This window comes from Narcine bancroftii, chromosome 2 (genome assembly GCF_036971445.1).
Source record: "Narcine bancroftii isolate sNarBan1 chromosome 2, sNarBan1.hap1, whole genome shotgun sequence".
NCBI lineage: Eukaryota > Metazoa > Chordata > Chondrichthyes > Torpediniformes > Narcinidae > Narcine > Narcine bancroftii.
In genome coordinates, this window is record NC_091470.1 from 85,562,161 (window position 1) to 85,584,280 (window position 22,120).

Here is a 22,120-nt window from a genome sequence, read left to right on the forward strand (position 1 = left end):
AATGGAGTTTTTTGTTTAAAGTTTTGGAAAAGTTTAACTTTGGCCCTCTTTTTATTGGTTGGATTAAGGTGTTATATAAAAGTTCTACTGCGAGAGTGGTGACAAATGGACAAGTGTCTTTACTTTTTGTGTTATCTAGATCGATCTGACAAGGCTGTCCTCTGTCACCAGCTCTGTTTGCTTTAGTCATTGAACCTTTAGCCCAGGTGATTAGGTAGGATGATACTATTAAAGGTATTATGGTGAATTCTGATGAATATAAGATTAGTTTGTTTGTGGATGATGTCTTGATGTATTTAACACACCCTTTGCAGTCTTTGGAGACTTTGCATAAACGATTGGAACAGTATGGTGCATTATTGGGATATAAAGTTAACTGGGAAAAAAGTGAGCCTTTAGCTCAAGTGGATTATTTGTCTTGTAGACAGGTTGTGAAATTTAAATTGTCTGATCAGATTAAGTGTTTAGGTATTATTATTGATAGTGATTATAATCATTTATTTGTTTCAACTACTTATCCTTACTGTCGAGAATTAAGTAAGAATTGAATCAGAGGAAGGATTTACCCATAACGTTGATAGGACAGGTTAATTGTATTAAAATGAATATCTTTCCCTGAATTCAATATCTTCTTCAATCTATTCCATGTAGGATCCCTCAAAAATTCTTTGAAGATTTGAATACTTCGGTGAGAAAATTTTTGTGGAAAGATAAAATGATGAGAGTTTCACTGCAGAAGTTAACTTGGAAATATGTATAAGGAGGTTTGCAACTTCCTAATTTTCAAAATTATTATGAATCAGCTCAGTTGAAATTTATTAATAGGATGATTCAAGTGGACAACCCTCTGATATGGGCTAATATTGAATTATCTCAGATAGGTGAAAAGAGGATGGATCAATTTATTTATCAATGGAATTCTCAGTTATTAAGTAATTATAATTTACCAGTGTTAAAACATCTGATGGAATGAGAGAATAAAAAAATTGAACTTATAGGTACCCAAGGGAAAATTTTGGCTGAAACACCTTTATTTCAAAATAAGCTTTTTCCCTTTACAGTTAATAACTAACTTTTAAAGTTGTGGGAGAAAAAGGAATAAATTGGTAGAAGATTGTTATGACAGCACGTGCTTGTAGCGTGTGCAGATGAAACCACGTGATTCGCAGCGTCATTGTAATTAGGTAATAATGACAGCTCTGACCGGAGCGCATTAGAAGGTTCAAAAATTAGCATAGAGTTTTAGCCTCAATACATGTAACATGCTTACGAAAAATGTTTTTCTTGTTATAACTAACTACAGGGACATTTTTATATAAATAATAAATTTGCTCTGAAACACTGCACAGAACTTTTATAGACAATCATTTTGGTGTCACCCACCCCCACCCCACTCCCTGATGGTGTCACCAGGTGGTGGTCCGCACCCCCCACACCCCCAACCCTAGTGGCACCGGTGCCAGATTGTGATGCAACCAGTCAATATACTTTCTGCCTTAGTCAGAAAGGCTCCAGCAATTGCTCCAGATTGCACTCTGCTGGCTGATGTCGTATTTTCACATTAGGTCAATGAATATTTATGTCAGAAGGAAGCTATCCGATTACTGCCACGTCTTTGTCATTAAAATCAAGTATCCCAGATGTCTTCTGGATGACTCTACCATGTTGAGGCATTTGAAAGCACTGCCCTCTATATTTCAATAGCCTCTTACTACAACCACTTGTCGACATCTAAAATTTTTCCCCCTGTGGATAAATTCTCAATTCTGCAATCACAGATCTCACTGACTCACAGTTGTCATCAAGTAAGTGCTTGGTTTTGATATTGTATTCTCACTTCTATCCTTGCTTCTGCTCTCATCCCTCCTTATCTGTAACATTACCCGTAAGGTTTATAGACAAGAAGGCGTATGAACCGTAGAATATTACAAAACAGAAACAGGCCCTTCAGCCCATCTAGTCTGTGCCAAATATTATTCTGCCTAGTCCAGTGGTTCTCAACCTTTTTATTTCCACTCACATACCACTTGAAGTAATCCCTATGCCATCAGTTGCTTTTTGATTAGTAAGGGATTGCTTAAGGTGGGATGTGGGTGGGAAGGGGAGAATCAATGCTCTAGACCCAATTGTTACTGAAATATTTGGCTTGAGAAAAATTGTCATTGGCCCATTTCCTTTGGAATTATGAAACCATGCACATAATGAGTCAATTAGGGACAATTAAAGCAATGGTTCTCAACCCTTTTCTTCCCACCCACATACCACCTTAAGTAATCCCTTACTAATCACAGAGCACATATGGCATAGGGAATATTTAAAGTGGTATGTGAGTGGAAAGAGAACCACTGGCCTAGTCTCACTGACCCGCACCCAGTCCATATCACTTCATACCTCCCCAATCCATGCACCTGTCCAAATTTTCTTAAAAGTTAAAATTGAGCCTGCATTCACCACTTTATATGGCAGTTCATTCCACAGTCCCACCACTCTTGGAGTGAAGAAATTCCCCCTAATATTCCCCTTAAACCTTTCCTCTTTCATCCTTAACCCATGTCCTCTGGTTTGTATCTCACCTAACCTCAGTGGAAAAAGCAGACTTGCATTCACTCATCTATACCCCTCATAATTGTGAATATTGTAGATCCCCCCTTATCCGCGGAGGATATGTTCCAAGATCCTCAGCGGATGCCTGAAACCACGGATAGTACCAAACCCTACATACAGTATACTGTCTTTTCCTATACATACACACCTATGATAAAGTTTAATTTATAAATTAGACACAATAAGAGATTAGCAACAATAACTAATAATAAAATAGAATATTTATAATAATATTCTGTATTGCATTCCATAAATGTATATGGGCTACTTGAACACAAGCACTGTGATACCATGACAGTCGATCTGATAACTGATACAGCTACTAAGTGACTAATGGTGGGTAGCATATACAGTGTGGATATGCTGGACAAAGGGATGATTCACATCCCGGGCAGGGTGACATGAGATTTCATTATGCTAATCAGAACGGCGCACAATTTAAACCTTATGAATTATTTATTTCTGGAATTTTCCATTTAATATTTTTGGACCATGGTTAACTGAAACTGAAACTGCAGATAAGAGGGGGGTGGGGGGAACCACTGTACTTTAAATCTCCCCTCATTCTTCAATGTTCCAGGGAATAAAGTCCTAAACTGTTTAACCTTTCCCTATAACTCAGCTCCTCAAGTTCCAGTGACAACCTAGTAAATCTTCTCTGCGCTTTTTCAATCTTATTGATATCTTTCCTGGAGTTAGGTGACCAAAGCTGCATACAATACTGCAAGTTTATTATCATCCAATTTTACAAATTCAACTGGACAAAACTGGTCCTTGGTGCAAAAACATGCAATCACACATGCAGACATAGCACCCATATAAATGATTTACATCCAGTACATACAGTGCATACATATATAAAAATAGATAAATCTTGTTAAATAAATAGTAGCGTCTTGGCGGGTTTGTACGAGCAGTTCAACATTCATTAAGCAGTCTCATTGTCCCTGTTCCTCAGCCTCTGAGACCTGTATCTCTTTCCCAACGGGAGTACCTGGAAGATCCTGTGTGTGTGGGGTGGTAGGGGCCCTTAACAATTTTCGATTTTATTTTCCTTCATATTTAGCCTCACCAATGTTTTGCACAAATATACCATAACATTACAATTCTGACATTCAGTACATTGATTTAAGAAGGCCAATGTTCCAAAAGCTCTCTTTACAACCCTATCTCCCTGTGGCACCACTTTTAGGGACTTAGATATCTGTATCGACAGATCCCTCAATCTCACACTCCTTAGTGCCCTACCATTTACCATGTATCTCCTACCTTGGTTTGTCCTTCCAAAATGCAACACCTCACACTTGTCTGCATTAAATTTAATCTACCATTTTGCAACCCATTTTACCAGCTGGTCCAGATCCTATTGCAAGCTTTGAAAGCCTTCCTCACTGTCTACTACTTCTGTAGGAACTGCTAAACTCTCATCACACAAATAAAGATGATTCACACTGCTAGCTTCACCAAACAACCTTGTGTCATTTATTCTTCATATTCAACCATATCCAAAGAACTCCCCACTTGCCCTTCTCTCCCATGGCCCCGCACTGCTTGATTCACTCCTTCCTCACAGGTGACCGCGACGCTGCCCTTGCTCCCACTGTCAGCCCGCTCATGCTCGTTTGCATACTTGAGTGTGACCTCCGTTGTGTCACAAACAACAACTGGCCCACAAAGCCCGCATGGGCGTGCGGCCATGACATTCCCCCCATAGTCTCTGAGTAATGCAAGGTGGCGACTGTCTGGATCTGTCCTGCCACATAACAGTCAGGTGGGTTGATTGACTGGCCTGATTTGGTCTGGTACTGAAGGATTGGCAGGATGGGCTGGGGTCTTCGCTGGTTTATTGGATGCCATTGTCAGCTGGTTCTCGACGTACGCTGGCTTTACATGGTCAGCAGATACAGTGTCAGTCTTTCTGTCCTGATGGATCACAAAACCTTTGAGGTGGTGTTGGATGACTTGGTATGGGCCATCATATAATTGCTGAAGCAGACATCGAATGGCATCATGCTGAACCAAGGCATGTGTGCAGTGAGGTAAGTCAGCTGGCAAGTAGATCGTGGTGGCTGCTTGCTGCATTGGCCTGAGTGATTGCATGGATTGCCAGTCAGATGACATAACTGGCAGAGTAAAGTGATCTAGTTTTAAGAGCGTGGTCAACAAATTCTCCGGGAAGTGTAAGAATGGTGCCAGAGACCATCTTTGCCGCTGGGCAACCTAGCTCTGCTTTTATGGCCATAAGAATGCCAGGCAATTGTCTCCGTAGAGATATCGATGACTGGGATAGCCTCTTGCCAACTTGTAGTCCGATCTTCACAGGTGAATAAATAGGTATAACTTCTCGATCATGGGAGTGGACTGAGCAGATCAAGGAGGACATATTTGAAATGAGAATCTGGGACAGGAAAATCACCGAGTGTGGTCTTGGTGTGTCTGCAGACCTTGGGATGCTGATATGGCAAGCAGGTCTTTGCCCATACTCCGATGTTGTGCTTAATGTGTGGCCTGGTGAAACATTCAGTAACCAGCTTAATCGTCACTTTCTTGCCTGGATGAGAAAGGTTGTGTGGCACACTGAAGACTACCCAGTTCTTTGTTGTGGGCACAAAGGGTCTTGGCTTGCCAGTGGATGTGTTGCATGCTATTGTTCTACCTAGTCATCAATACACAAGTATTCCAGTTTGAGACTTGTGTCATTCTGGTGGTACTGAATGAGCTCGGGATCAGAGTGCTGAGCGCAGCTCTTTGCATTGAAATCGATAGTTGCAAACCATTCACTTCCAGTCACGAGAGGGCATCAGCCACAGGATTCAATTTCCCTCTGATGGTGGATGGTAGCAGCTGTTCCTGGCCTGGTGGTGTGAGTCTTGTGACACCTCTACTTTTTTCAATGGCAGAAGCGAGTACATTGTGTGCTGGGTGGTGGATTCTTGATTGCTGCTGCTTTCTGACGGCAGTGCAAGGAAAATGAGCAGTGAGGTCATGGAACCTATACTGATTAAATAGGAGGAGGTGCTTACTATCTTAAAGCAAATGAGGGTGGATAAATCCCCAGGGCCTTGGACCTTGAGGGAGGCTAGTATGGAAATTGCAGGGGCTCTGGCAGAAATATTTAAATGTAATGAGATTGATGGAGCTATTTAAAATTATGAGGGGATAGACAGTTAATATAGATAAGCTTTTTCCAATGAAGATGGGTGAGATATAAACCAGAAGACATGGGTTAAAGGTGAAAGGGGAAAAGTTCAGGGGAAATATGAGAAGGAACATCTTCACACAGAGAGTAGTGGGAGTGTGGAACGAGCTTCCATCTGAAGTGGTGAATGTGGGCTCATTTTTAATAGTTAAGTAGAATTTGGACAGGTACATGGATGGAAGAGGTGCAGAGGGCTATGGACTGAGTGCAGGTGAGTGGGACAAGGCAAAAAAATTAGTTTGGCACAGACTAGAAGGGCTAAAGAGGCTCGCTCTGACAGGGCATAGACCCACCTGTTTCAAACAGGCCCAAATGTACTGGTGAAACGCGATAGGCTGCAGGCACTGTGATTGAGGTAAACACCAAAATGCTGGAGGAACTCAGCTGATCTTTTCAGCATCTATAGGAGAGAAAGATATATTCCTGAAATTTTGGACCTGAGGTATCCTTCGAGAAAAAATCAGAACAGGCAGAAGCAGGATCTATCAGAAAGAACAACTTCCTCCACCTGGACACCTCGTTCTGGTCTTCAACCTGCTCTGGACCTTTATATTTCCAACTCCCACCGTGACATCAACCGTATTGACTTCACCTCTCACTCATTCCAATCTCACCCCCTCAGAAAGCCTGGCCCTCCACACTCTCCACACCAATCCAAACCTTACCATCAAACCTGCAGACAAGGGTGATGCTGTTGTGATCTGGGGCATTGACCTCTATCTGGCTGAAGGCAGGCAACAACTCTTAGACACACCCCTCCAACAGGACCCCACCAAAACTCATCAAACCACTGTATCAGGCACCTTCTCTGAACTCACCTCCCTGGCACAGCCTCCAACCTTATTGTTTCCCAACCCATACTGCCCGTTTCTACCTCCTACCCAAATCCACACACCCAATTGTCTTGGTAGACCCATTGTGTCTGCGTGCTCCTCCCCCACCGAATTGATCTCCACTTACCTTGACTCTGTTTTGTCTCCCCAGTCTAGTCCCTCCCACCTATATCTGGGACACTTCACAAGCCATCACTTCAACAACTTCCAGTTCCTTCAACTTAATTGTCTCATATTTACCATGAATATCCAATCCCTATACAACTCCATCCCCCATACTGAAGGCCTCAAAGCCCTTTGTTGCTTTCTGGACAATAGAACCAACCTGTCCACCTCTATCACCGCCTTCCTTCGGCTGGCAGAACTTGTCCTCACTCTTAATAATTTCTCCTTTGATTCATCCCACTTCCTCCAGGTTAAAGAGGTAGCCATGGGTACCCACATGGACTGGCTTTTTGTTGGCTACATGGAACAATCTATGCTGCAAGCCAGCACAGGCAAGGCCCCTCAATTCTTTCTCCATTACATCAATGACTACTTTGATGCTGCCTCATGAACCCATGATGAGCTCATTGACTTCATCCACTTCACTGCCAATTTCCACCCCAACGTCAAATTCACTTGGTCCATCTCTAGCAACACTCTCCCTTTCCTCGATCTCTCTGATTTTTCCTTGAAGAAGGGCTCAGGCCCAAAACGTCGGCATTATATCTTTGTCTCCTATAGATGTTGAAAAGACCAGCTGAGTTCCTCCAGCATTTCAGTGTGTTTACTCAAATGCACTGGTGCTCAAGTACAGTGTGGTAACCTGCTTAAATGAGTAGCAACTAGTGACACTCACAGCTACAATGATAAAGTGTTGGTGTTTTTTTGAAATATTTTATTTAGTATAAAACCACTAGCAAACGTATCACAATATTTCAAACTTAATCCAAATGCCTGTGGTATTTTATAAAAACGAAGAAAGTAAAAAAAACAAAAAAAAAGAAAACTTCCCCTAAATCCTCCCCATCCCCCCAACCCCCTAAAAACTAAAAAAAAAATGAAAAGAAAAAGAGGGACAGGTAAACCACAACAGGAGCACTTCACTTTCTGATACCGTTAAATATATAAATGTTCATGGAGACCTTTAAGAGAAAGGGTATTTTCGAGATTCATTTAAATTTTAATACCAACAGTATGTAAATATGTGCTCCATATTTCATAAAATGTATGATATTTATCTCTTAAATGATAAGTAATTTTATCAAGTGGAGTATAACTGCAAACTTCTGCATGCCAGCTGTCCATTCCCAAATCAGTATCCGACTTCCAAGTTATAGCAATACATTTCCTAGTTATTGCCAAGGAAATTTGAACAAATCCTTGATACATATTCAATTTTAATTTAGGTTTAATCCCTCTAACATCTCCCAATAAAAATAACATTGGATCCTGTAGGAATCTTACTCCAGTTATTTGTTCAAATAAATTATTCAAATCAAGCCAAAAAGATTTAATTGTGGAACACTGCTAAGTTGAATGAAAATAAAGTACCAACTTCTTGTCCATATCTAAAACATAAATCTGAATATATATAATTCATATTATGAAACTTTTGTGGTGTTAAATATAACTGATGAATAAAATTATACTTAACTAACTGCAATCTCACTTTTATTTTACCTTTCATACTTTCTCTACATATCTGAATACATCTACATTCATTTGCTTATTTATGTCTTGATTTATGAACTCCTGTTTGAGCCTTCTTTTGTACTAATTTAGACATCTCTGAAATGAATTTCTTTCCATCCCAAGTATTTAATAATAATTCTACTTCTGTCTCCGCTGAAAATACTAAATCTTGACCAAAAGAGAGGCTGGTGTTGAAGTATATCAGCTCCAGTCTGAGTAGAGACACGGATCACTTCCAATTTGTCTACTGCAGCAATCTCTTTGGATTTACATAAAACCCTGACACATCTGGACAACTAAGATGCATACATCGGGATGCTCTTTATTAACAATAGTTCAGAATTCAACATCATAATTCCTGAAAACTAATCAACAAACCCCAAGACCTGGGCCTCAATATTTCACTATGTAATTGGATCCTGAAGTTCCTCAGCTCCAGACACCAATCAGTGTGGATTGCCAAGAACATCTCCTCCACAATCTCCACCAGCACTGGAGCACGACAGGGCTGCATACTTAGACCCTTGCTCTACTTGCGTTACACTTATGACTGTATGGCCACACCACCATTTATTAATTTGTTGATGATACCATGGTAGTGGGTTGTATAAAAAGGGGAAATGAGTCAGCATAGAGGAGGGAGACTGAAAACTTTACTGAATGTATACTAACAACAACCTCTCACTCAATATCACCAAATCCAGTGAACTGATTGTAGACTTTAGGAAGGGAAAACGAGAGGTGTACAATCCCATGATCGTTGGGAGATCAGAGTGGAGAGAGTGGGCAAATTTAAATTCCTGGGAGTCACTATCTTGGATGACCTTTCCTGGACACAAAATACTAATGTAGTTGAGAAGAAAGCATGTTAGCACCTTTACTTTCTCAGGAGCTTGTGGTGGTTCAGCATGGCATTGGAAACCTTGGCAAACTTCTACAGATGTGCAGTGGAAAATGTGCTGACTGGCTCACCATTGCCTGGCACTGGGGCATCAATACCTCCGAGTGGAGTGAGGGAGGGAGGGGGGAAAAAGGGGGAGAAAACGACACTGTATATATTTAAGAAGAAAAATGTCTGTATGTATCTTGGTCAATATGGTTGAAAGTGTGAAAAATAAAAAATTTAAAAAAAACAAAAAACCTCAGAGTGGAAAGCCCTGCAAAAGGTCGTAGATGCAACTCTGCTCACCATTGAGAAAATCTACCGGGAATACTGTGGTCAGAGAACTGCAGCAATCATCAAATATCTGCACCCTTCGGGACATGCTCTGTTCTTGCTGCTGCCATCAGGAAAGAGGTGTAGGTGCCACAAGACTCATACCACCAGGTTCAGGAATAGTTGCTATCCCCCCACCATCCCACTCTTAAAAACAACAGATTGAATCAGAGACTCGTTTCAGAATTCCAACTTTACATATTATTTATTACTGAATATTTATTTTTTGCTGTAAAGCAGTCAGTTTGTTCATATTTATTTCTTTGTTTACATCACTCTATTTTGTATACATATCTGTCTTCTTGAGTACAGTTTACAGTTACTGATAAGTAGAAATTCTGCCTGGCCCGCAGGAAAAATAATCTCAGGGTTGTATGTACTGACAATAAATCTGAACGAACTTTGACTTTGAATTTTGAACTTTGAATGTCTCTGTTGAACAACCCTACAGGCACTCACTACTTTCTCAGTAAAACATGTACCTCTAACACAGTGGTTCTCAACCTTTTTCTTTCCACTCACATACCACTTTAAGTATTCCCTATGCCATTAGTGCTCTGTGATTAGTAAGGGATTGCTTAACCTGGTATGTGAGTGGAAAGAAAAAGACTGAAAACCACTGTTTTAATCGTCCCTAATTGACTTGTTATGTGCACAGTTTCATAACTCCAAAAGAAATGGGACAATGAGAATTTTTCTCAAGCCAAATATTTCAGTAGCAATTGGGTCTAGAGCAGTGATTCTCAACTTTCCCTTCCCTCCCACATTCTTAAGGTGGTATGAGGCCATCGACCTCATAGCAGAATATATCCATCTACTATAACCCTCTTATATTTGCAGGCAAGTTAATTCCCAATTGAATCAACCAAGATTCCTTGGATCCCATGGCTCATGACTTTCTGAATGAGCCCATCGGTGGGGGTGGCAAGGGGGGGTGGAGGAGAGGGGGACCTTGTCAAACGCCTTATCAAACTCACCCCTACCAACTCCAACTTACCCCTGCCAAAACCAACCCTTCAAACCCTTGACCCTGTCTCAAAGCTTGACCCTAACCTTAAGTCTAATCCAAACATTAAATTTAACCCAAACCTGTACCCTAACCATAACCTATACTTGAACCCTAACCTTAATCCTCATCTCCTCCACCCCTAACCTGTTCTCTAACCCTAACCTTAATGCTTCTCAGGATCCTGGCTGCATTTGGACACGGCTCTCTAAATCACAGCCTCCTCAGAAATGGGTCCAAAATAATTTAAAAGCTCCCAGGCCTACACCATCCTCAGGAGCCCCTACAGCCAAAATCCCCATGCCATAGGGGTGAACATGTCCACTACCTGTTACTTTGGGCCTCTTGTCGCAGTTAGATGATGCCCCCAAACCATAATGTCCTCACAATTCTGTCCACATCACTCAAAATCCTTTCAGACACACACTTTCCTCTATTACTCCCTATCCAGAGTAGGGGTGTACAACCCCAACAAAAGAATGGGAATAAAGTCACCCACTAAACATTGGACATAACAGCCTTGAAGAGAAGAGGGAGACACTGATCCCAATAAGGGCCAGGAATAGGACGAGAGTAATGAAGGCATGTGCTAACACAAAGTGGCAGTTAACAGTGACATGGAACCTCCAAGAATGGATGATAATCCTGCTGCCCATACATCAACACCCTAACCCTAACACTGAGAAGTGGTGAGAATGGAGGGCAGCTTGCGATTTGGGGAGGAAGCTGACAGGAGTGGAAGGGGGCTGCTGAGTTTGACACACAGCTGCAAGAGTAGCAGGGAGCTGGTTAGAGTTGGAGGCAGATGGTGAGAATGGGAGACTCACTGTTCTGATGGTTCTACACTCACCTGGTATCCATCCATCAAGGATTGGAAGCTCTCCTCCCCAATCTCTAATGCGGGTCATCACCTAGGCCTTGGCTGCCAACAGGATCAAGCCTCCGTCATATAAAATATCACAGACTTTTGTGTTTCACTGACTTTGTTGTTCCCTGCTTTCATGGTGAAATTTGAATCTCGGTCTTTGCATTACTGCTCCAGAGATGCTCTTTATTCAAGTGAAACAGAGGAAGGCCATTGCTGACATTTCTCAAGATGTCCCTTACATTGGACACAAGCAGAATGCAGATTTTTGTAAACATAGCAATTATAGTGAACAAATTATTTCAGACTTCTAACCTCTAAGTGAGAAATTGTCTTCATAGATACAATTCCAATTAGTTACTTGATTTACAATATGCCTGGAGATTTTAATTGCAACATATTCTCAAAACAGGTTTTCTATTCAAACATTCACAAACTTAATTCAGCTTTTATCCCCCCAGAATGTGCAGCGCCATTAGAGTAGCGGTTAGCACCTTGCTGTTACAGCATCAGTGAAGAGGTTTGAATCTGGAGTTATCTGTTAGTAGTCTGTACATTTTCCCCATGGTCATGTGTTTCCTCTGAGTGCTCTGGTTTCCTCCTACCCTCCAAAAACAAAACATGCAGGGTTTGTAGGTTAATTGGTGTATCAGGCTCGTGGACTGGAAGGGCCCAATACTGTGCTGTATCTCCAAAAAAGAACTAAGTATAAATATTCTCTTTTTATCAAATAAAAACACAAGACATTGGAGCAAATTAGGCCACTCAGCCCATTGAGTCTGATCTGCCATTCGAATCATGCCTGATGTAGTTTTCCTCACAACTCCATTCTTCTGCTTTCTCTCCATAATCTTTGACACTGTAGAAGTGATCTGTGTGTGTGTGTCTCTCTCTGAGAGAAAGCCTTTGACTCTCTCTGCTTGCAAAACCACATGACCCTCTTAGAACAGCAAGTTCCACTGCAGACAGAATGCAGCTCCGACAAGCTCTTTTATCTGTTGCCTTTTTTTTAAACAACACTCCATTAGTGAAGTCTCTTGGGCAAAGGCTTTGAGACCCCGATTAGCAGAGCTCTAGTATTTTAAATATCTGTTTTAAAGTGTTTGTTTGTGACCTACTCTAATAAACCCTGCCCCAATTTATCTCCCAAAAACATTTCTATATTCTGTCACAAAGGACAGCAAAGTTACTGTAGTAGTTAGCGCAATGATATCACAGCTTCAGTGACACGGATCAAATCTGTTGCTGGGATTCCTCCGGATACTCCAGTTCCCTCCCAGGTTCGAAAGATGGACGAGTTTGGCAGGTTAATTGATCACATTTATTTACAAAGAGCCATGCCATCAGTGTTGAAGATTTATTTATTCAAGGAGATTAAAGTCATACAACTCTCAACTCCCACACAACATGTGTGAATGAGACTTTTTAAATAGGAGAAAGCTCATGACATTTTTTTTGATGTCTTTGAAAAGTTTATAGAATACACCTAGCATGAAAGCTTTTCAGATTGGAGTCCTGTGACTAGTGGTGAGCCTCAGGGATCGGGGCTGGGACCATTGTTGTTTGTCATCTATATCAGTGATCTGGATGATAATGTGGTAAATTGGATCAGCAGGTTTGCAGATGAAACTAAGATTGGAGGTGCTATGGACAGCAAAGGTTTTCAAAGCTTGCAGAGGGACCTGGACCATCTAGCAAAATGGGCTAAAATATTGCAGATGTAACCGTTGAGGGCTGGAAGGGCCTGTAGCTGCGCTGTGTCTGTCAGTTAAGATCAATGCCTTGTGGGACCAAAGAGTGATTGTTGTGAAACGTTGATAACAGAATGTCTTCAATTAGAATTGAGCAACAGGAGACTGCAGGAAACAAATAAGGTTGTTAACCTAACATCTGCTGTCGCAAGATTACTGGAATCTTTAATTAAGAACTGAACAATTTAACATTTTGACAATTTTTAGTCAATTGGAGAACACCACAAAAAGATGCAGAGCTAACTGGTCTTCATTTTCCCCCTTGATATTTGTCATATTTACTAAAGAATAGTCAAGAGCACAAATGACAGAACTTTGGTGGAGTCCTGAGTAACCTTCCACTGTTTATACCCCTGTTTCCACTGAAGGAGTTGAAAAAAAGTGTCTGGTGGATTAGCTGCTGTTTGGTGGAATTTTTCTTTGTTAGTATTATCTTGTATGTGTTAATGATGATGAGAGTTTATTGGCATACACATTGTACAATGCGCATATGCACCAAAAGTTTCCTTGCTGCAACTGAAAAGGTACTTCATTAAAAAAAAACAATATTAGAACATTAGAATAAATTGAAAAAATAAATACGAGGGCTCATCTGCTGAGGCTATATGGGTGGAGCTAAGGAACGCAAAGGTATGACCACACTCATGGGGTCATATTATAGACAGCCCAATAGTCAACGAGAATTGGAGGAGCAGATCTGTAGAGAGATAGCAGACAGCTGCAGGAAACATAAAGTTATGATAGTATGGGATTTCAATTTTCCACATATAGACTGGGGCTCCCGGATTGTAAAAGGGTTGGATGGCTTGGGGTTTGTTAAATACTTTCAGGAAAGTTTTATAAATAAATATATAGAGGTACCAACGAGAGAGAATGCAATACTGCATCTTATTAATACTGAACAAGACAGGACAGATGACAGAAGTATGCATAGGGGAAGATTTTGGGTGCAATGATCATAATGTCATTCAAGTTAATTATGGAGAAGGATAGGTCTGGGCCTTGTGTTGAGATTCTAAATTGGAGAAAGCCCAACTTTGAGGGAATGAGAAAAGATCTAGAATGCGTGAATTGGGATAAGCTGTTCTGTGGCAAGGACGTGCGAGGTAAGAGGAGGACCTTCAAAGGTGAAATTTTGAGAGTACAGAGTTTGTATGTTCCTGTCAGGATCAAAGACAAGGTTAGAAGGTTCAGGGAACCTTGGTTTTCAAGGGATATTGGGGATTTGGTTTGGAAGAAGAAACAGATGTATAACAGGTATAGGCAACATGGAGAAAATGAGGTACTTGAGGAGTATAAAAAAATGCAAGAAAAATCTCAAGAAATCAGGAAGCCTAAAAGAAGCACGAGGTTGCTATGGTAGACAATGTGAAGGAAAATTCTAAGGGGTTCTATTGGTATATTAAGAGCAAAAGAATAGAAAGGGACAAAATTGGTACCTTTGAAGATCAGAGTAGTCGGCTTTGTTTGGAGCAAAAAGATATGGGAAGATCTTAAATTTTTTTTTCCTATCACAATTCACTCAGGAAACGGGCATAGAGTCATGGGAAGTAAGGAAAATGAGCGGTGAGGCCATGGAACCTATACAGATTAAAGAGGAGGAAGTGTTTACTGCCTTTAAGCAAATAAGGGTGGATAAATCCTCAGGGCCTGACAAGATATACCCTCAGATCTTGAGGGAAGCTAGTGCAGAAATTGCAGGAGCTCTGGCAGAAATATTTAAAATGTTCTTAGCCATGGATTTGGTGCCAGAGGATTAGACGGTAGCTCACGTTGTTCCATTGTTTAAAAAAGGCTTCAAAAGTTATCCTGGAAATTATAGGCCAGTAAACCTGGCATCAGTAGTAGGTAAATTATTGGAAGGTGTTTGAAGAGATTAGATATCAATTATTTGGATAGCCAGATACTGATTAGGGATAATCTACATGATTTTGTGCATTCTAGGTCGTGTTTAACCAATCTTATAGATTTTTGAGGAGATTACCAGGAAAGTTGATGAAGGAAAGGTCGTGGATGTTGTCTACATTGGTGGTTAAGTCAGGAAGGTTCAAATGCTAGGTATTCATGGTGAATTAGTAAACTGATTGAACATTGGCTGTATGGGAGAAGCCAGAGATTAGTGGCGGAAGATTGCTTCTCAGATTCGAATCCTGTGGTGTGCATCAGGGATTGATGCTGGGATCATTGTTGTTTGTCATCTATATCAATAATTTAGATGATAATGTGGTAAATTAGATGAGCAAGTTTGCAGATGACACTAAGATTAGAGATGTGATGGACAACAAAGAAGGTTTTCAAAGTTTGCAGAGGGACCTAGACCAGCTGGCAGAATGGGCTAAAAAAATGGCAGATGAAATTTAATGAAGACAAGTGAGAGGTATTGCATTTTGGAAGGACAAACCAGGAAAGGATCTACAGAGTAAATGGAAGGGAACTGAGGAGTGCAGTAGAACAGAGGGATCTGGGAATACAGATACATAATTCCCTGAACATGGTGTGACAGGTGCATAGGATTGCAAAGAGAGGTTTTGACATATTAGCCTTCATAAATCAAAGTACTGAGTGCAGAAGGGGATGTTATATTAAAGTTGTATAAGACATTGGTGAGGCCAGATTTGGAGTATTGTGTGCAGTTTTGGTCGCCTAACTACAGGAAAGATATCAATAAGATAGAAAGAATGCAGAGAAGATTTACTAGGATGTTGCCCGCAATACAGGAACTGAGTTACAGGGAAAGGGTCAACAGGTTAGGACTTTATTCCCTGGAGTGTAGAAAAATATGGAGAGATTTAAATGAGGTATTTAAAATTATAAAAATACTACTTCATGCTTTGCATTTTCTTCACTCAGGAGAATAAAGTGGTTCTCAATGACATTTTTGAACTGTCCACTTGTGATCTTTTTAAATCATTAACTGTATTTTATTAAATAACCAGCTATTAAATAAAATTGAAAATTTTCAACACCTTTTGGCCCTTAACTAAATTTGGCTCAATATTAATCAAGCTTTGACCAAATGCCTCATATGAGGAGGCTAAAAGATACCTGCTCAGAGACATTTTGAGTAACATTAAATTTCAAGAATTAGATCTATTGTAGCGGTAGCTACGATGAAGGAGACTCACAACCATCATGTTGGAGGTTCTCAACAGCAGTTTATTTCAAAACTCACGTGTGCCCCTTTAAGGGTAGCTTGAGCTCCGCCCCTGCAAGGGCGGTGACATCATCACGCCTGTCTGAGGCGTGCGTTGGGTTCAAGCCATGAGGCAAAGAGGTCCCCCGATTGCGCCATCTTCTTGTGGGTGCCTCAGCCACGTGGCGGTACAAGTGGGGCCGGTTCACCGTGAGTATGTGCGCCGCCACACAACCACCCCCCCCAGAACCGGCTCATGCGTTCTGCTGCTTTGGCGGCCGGCCTCGACGTTTGGGCCGTCTGAATTGGCTGACTGAGGTCCAGGTGTGCCGCCTTGAGGTGGTCAACCATGAACAGTTCCCTTTTACCCCCAATGTCCAATGTGAAAGTCTTGCTGGATCGCTGCAGGACTCTGAAGGGGCCTTCATAAGGGCACTACAGGGGCGCAGTGTGCGAGCAACGCCAGACGAAAACGTAATCGGCCGTCTCCAGGTCCATTGGCAAATGGGATAGTCAGCTACCATGGTGGGTGGGGGAAGTGGGAGCTAGCGAGGCGAGCTTGCTGCGGAGGTCTGCCAACAACATTGGGTTGTTGGTTGCTGAGTCTATGTCCGGACCGAAAAATTCCCCAGGTAGCGACAGTGGTGTGCCGTAAACCAACTCCGTGGATGATACCTGCAGATCCTCCTTCGGGGCCGCCCTGATGCCGAGCAGGACCCAGGGCAACTTGTCCGCCCAGCCGGGACCGGTGAGTCGAGCCATGAGGGCCGACTTCAGATGTCAGTGGAATCGCTCCACCAGGCCGTTTGCTTGAGGATGGTACGCCGTGGTGTGGTGGAGCTTGACCCCCAGAAGGCTTGCCACTTGTGCCCAGAGGGTGGATGTGAATTGGGCGCCACTGTCGCTGGTAATATGTGCCGGGACCCCAAACCTGGCGATCCCGTGAGCGAGCAAGTTCCTAGCGCACGTTTTGGCAGAAGTGTCCTTGAGTGGGATGGCTTCCGGCCACCTCGTAGCTCGGTCGACCTCGTAGCGCACCTCCCTGGACACCGGCAGGGGGCCCACGATGTCTACGTGTATATGCTGGAGCCTCTTGGCCGCAAAGTCGAACTGTTGTATTGGGGCGTTAGTGTGATGATGGACTTTGGAGGTCTGACATTACTTGCAGCTCCTCGCCATCTGGGCTACCTGCTTCTTGAGCCCATGCCACACAAACTGCTCTGCCACTATCCACACCTATGTCTTGACCGAGGGGTGGGCTAGGTCGTGGGCCATTCTGGATGCCCGCGACCTCCTCTGAGGCGGGTCTACTGGGCGTGGCAAGCCGGTGGAAACATCGCAGAGTAGTGTGTCCGGGCTGCCCGGCACACAGATGTCTTGGAGTTGGAGCCCTGTAATGGTAGTGCGGAGGGCCTGTGTTTCCGCGTCCTCCCTCTAGACCTGCGCCAGCTGGGCGTAGTTAAGGCCGGGGGAAAGGTTGTGAATTGCAGGTCGTGGAAGTGCGTCAGCCACAACATTGTCATTACCTGCCCAGTGTCGGATGTTGGTGGTGAACTCCGACACGTAGGATAGGTGTCGCTGCTGGCGAGCCAACCAAGGGATCTTTAGCCATCATGAGGGCTTGCGTGAGCAGCTTGTAATCGGTGAATGCGGTGAATGGCCTTCCCTCCAGGAAGTACTGGAAATGTCTGATGGCCAGGTACAGGGCCAGGAGCTCCCTGTCGAAGGCGCTGTACTCCCGGGGGTCGGAGGTGCTTGCTGAAGTAGGCTAGCGGGTGCCACTGGCCATCGACCCATTGTTCCAGCACGCACCCAATGGCTGTGGCTGAGACATCCACCGAGAGCACAGTGTGGGCCTCTGGGCGCAGGTGGGCCAATAACGTGGCGCTCACCAGCGCATCCTTCATTGTGGTAAAAGCACCCTCCGCCTCATCTGACCTTACCAGGACCTCATCGTTCACGGCGATCAGCGAGAATAACGGCCGCATGATGCAGGCTACCCCGGGGATAAACCGGTGGTAGAAGTTCATCATGGTGACGAACTCCTGCAGGCCCTTGAGGATGGTGGGTTTCGGGAACTGGCGCATGGCTGTGACCTTCTCTGGTCCCAGGAAGGATCCGGCCGCCGAGATGGTGTGTCCCAGGAATTGCAGTGTCTGACTGCCAAACTGGCACTTGGCCACGTTGACCGTCCAAGCAGGTGAACAGGGTACGGAGATGGACCTTGTGCTCATTGTGGTCTCGGCTGGCGATGAGGATGTCATCAAGGTAGATGAACACAAAGTCCAGGTCCCTGCCCACTGCGTCTATCAGGCGATGGAAAGTTTGGGCCGCGTTCTTTAATCAGAAGGGCATCCGCAAGAATTCGAACAGTCCAAACGGGGTGACAATCACGGTCTTCGGGGTCGACCGGGATTTGATGGTAGCCCCATACCAGGTAGACTTTTGAGAAGACCCGTGCACCGTGCAAGTTCGCCAAGAAGTCCTGGATACGCGGAATGGGATATCAGTCCGGCGTAGTCGCATCGTTAAGGCGGCGATAGTCCCCACAGGGCACCAGCCTCCCGAAGTCTTGGGTACCATGTGGAGGGGGGTGGGAAGCCCAGGGACAATCAGACCTGCAGAGGATTCCCAGCTCCTGCAGGCGGGAGAACTCTTCCTTGGACAGTTGTAGCTTTTCTGGGGGTAATCGCCTGGCCTTGGCGTGCAGCAGGGGGCCCTGAGTGGAGATGTGATGATAGACTCAATGTTGGGGCATGGCGGCGGTGAACTGTGGCAGCAGGATGGCGGGGAATTCGTCAAGTATGCTGGAATACTAGATCCTGGGTGCGCAGATGACAGCTATCTCCGGCTTAGAGGCTTCCGTGATGTCAAGGCGACGGACTGAAAAGTGCGGGTGTTGACTAACCATTTGCCCTTGAGGAAGTTGGCCCCCAGCAGCCCAGTGCCCACTGAGCATGAACCTCCAGCGGAACTTGTCCTTCCCGATCCGGATCTGCGCCTTGCGGGTGCCAAAGGTCTTGATGGCGGATCTGTTGGCTGCCCGTAGGGTAGGGCCCTGTGCTTGGGTGTGGATCTCAAAGGCAGTTGGGGGTAAAATGCTCAGTTCCGCTCCAGTGTCCATTAGGAAACATTGGCCGGTGGACTTGTCTTTCACGTGCAGGAGGCTGTTCGTGTGGCCAACTACTGCAGCCATCAATGGCGGCTGGCTGAGTCATTTCCCTGAAAGGTACAGGGCTGTCTGTATTTATGGGCTTGAGCCCCCCCAGCGTTGGTGGTATTGACATGAGGTGGGTGGTGTTCCTCCGGCTTGTGCTTGGGGGGGGTGGGGCGGTGCTTGCAGCCGATTAGGCCCTGAGTGTGTGACCTGGTGGTGGGCAGCTTCGTTCTCTCGCTTGGTGCGTCAGAGGATGTCTGAATGGGCCACGACTCGCCGTGGATCAGAGAAGTCCTCGTCCACCAGCAAGAGCTGTATGTCTTCAGGCATTTGCTCGAGGAAGATCTGACGGAACAAGAAGCAGGGCTTGTGATCCTCCGCCAGCGCTAGCATCTCATCCATCAGGGCTGACGGGGTTCCGTCTCCCAATCCGTCCAGGTGCAGGAGTCTGGAGGCGCGCTGTTGCAGGGAGAGAATGAAGGTGCCAAGGAGTTGTTTCTTGAGGGCGGGGAATTTACCGACCTCCAACAGGTTTTGGATGAGGTCATCCACCCTGGCTGTGGTCTCCTCGTCGAGTACGCTCACGACGTGGTAAAACATCGTGGCGTCTGAAGAAATGTTTTGGAGGCGAAACTGCGCTTCCACCTGCCCGAACCATGCATGTGGGCGATGTGTCCAGAAAGGTGGCAGTTTCACCATGACTGCATTGATCTTTGCGGAATCCATACCGAGAGGCCAGAGAAACGCCTGGACTTGTCGGGATCACTAATGTAGCGGTAGCTACAATGAAGGAGACTCACAACCACCACTTTGGAGGTTCTCAATGATCATTTATTTCAAAACTCGGGCACGCTCCTTTAAGGGCAGCATGAGCTCCGCCCCCGTGAGGGCGGTGACGTCATCATGCCTGCCTGAGCTGCGCGCTGGGTTCAAGCCACGAGACAATGTCCCCTGATGGTGCCATCTTCTCGTGGCTGCCCCGCCACAATGTCCCCTGATGGTGCCATCTTCTCGTGGCTGCCCCGCCACGTGGCGGAATAAGCGGGGCCGGTTCGCCTTGAGTATGTGCACCGCCACACTATTATCTTAGTTTTGGCTCTTAATATATTGAGTTGCTTATCTGTGAACAATTTTTTTCCCTTGTTGATAGGACATACATGATGCCTATCGTTCCTTCTTAATTGCCTCTGAACTGAAGAGACAGTTTCATCGGCCACTTTGATTGTCCGGGAGTGTCATACAGGCCAGAAAGTGTAAGAATGACAGATTTCCTTTCCAGACATTTAGTTTCACTCTAGTTAATGACAATAATAATTTTTAAATTTCATAATTACTTGAATTTAAATTCCCTAATTGCCACGGTAGGATTGAACCTCATTGTCTGTAGATTAACAGACGAGAAATCTGGCTCCCACTTTTGATACCACGATGCTTCCATGCTCCTTATGTACCAGATGTGAGGTCACCTAAATCAGATAAAAGAAAGCTAAAGTGGAGAATGGTGAGAAGCTGGAAACATGGAACATCAAAGAGTCCGGAGTGCCATTGTATTTAGATCATTATAATGTCAGGAACAGGAGTAGAAAATTGGTGCAGACTATTGGACCTTTTCATCTTGGGAAAGAGCATATAAGGGGTTGGAAGTTATCAGCACCAAAAAGCCACTGAACATCAGAACTGGGAAAGTGAAATACAAGCATGTTTTAAGTTGCAGATAAGGGCATGGGGGAGTCTGCTGCCAGTAATAACAAAGTTATAAAGGCATGAAAAACATGAAAGGTAGATATGAAGTTACTTGAAATTGGTTTTTGAAGATGAGATTCTCTACGCTTGTTAAGAATATAGCAAAATGTCAAAGCAATGGAAGTTATAGTACAGCTAATGCAAAGCTTTACTAAGATTTTATCTAAAGCTTTTAACAATTAACCAATACATTGGCCTTGGATGGAGTGCAAGATATTAACAGAGTACCACAAAAATGATAAGAGCTAAGGAAAGATTGCACAAACTGCAACTATACTCCCAAGACATTTCATATTTAGATGGCAGATTGATCAAAAGGTTCAAGGTTATTACTTGAAACAGAGGGTAGATAGGACCAGATTAATGAGAGTTCAGGTTTTCGAGAGTAAAATTTAAAAACAGTTCTCCGTGGAAAGGGAGGCCTAATTTCTTTTTGCATAGTTGATCTTCAAATCAGAAATTGGTTTTGTTTTCTATGGTTTTTGAACATGAGTTCAAAGTTTGATATGTGGAGCAAGATCACAAATTAGCTAATATCTTTAATGGCTTATATATCTTCTGCAAATTTAGATCCATTGATCACCTGTGCAATTTCACCAATGCCCCAATGGTGACAGGACACTACTCTGCGACTTGTCCATGGGCCACTCCTGCATGGCTTACTCTCGTTTCATATGGCACGGCTTGTGAAAACAGGTCAGTGAATGGGCACAGATGTGGATGGCCAAGGTCCATAGGCACACTAAAGCCCCCCTTGGCAGATTTGCTCCTATACACGTCGACATCATAGGGCCCCCTACCAGTCTCTCAAGGCTACTGGTACCTCCTCAGCATCGTCGGCCAGTTCACCAGACGGCCCAAGGCTGTTCCCATCACCGAAACCACAGCTGACTCCTGCGCCAGAGCCCTGCTGTCCACGTAGGTACCCCATTTCAG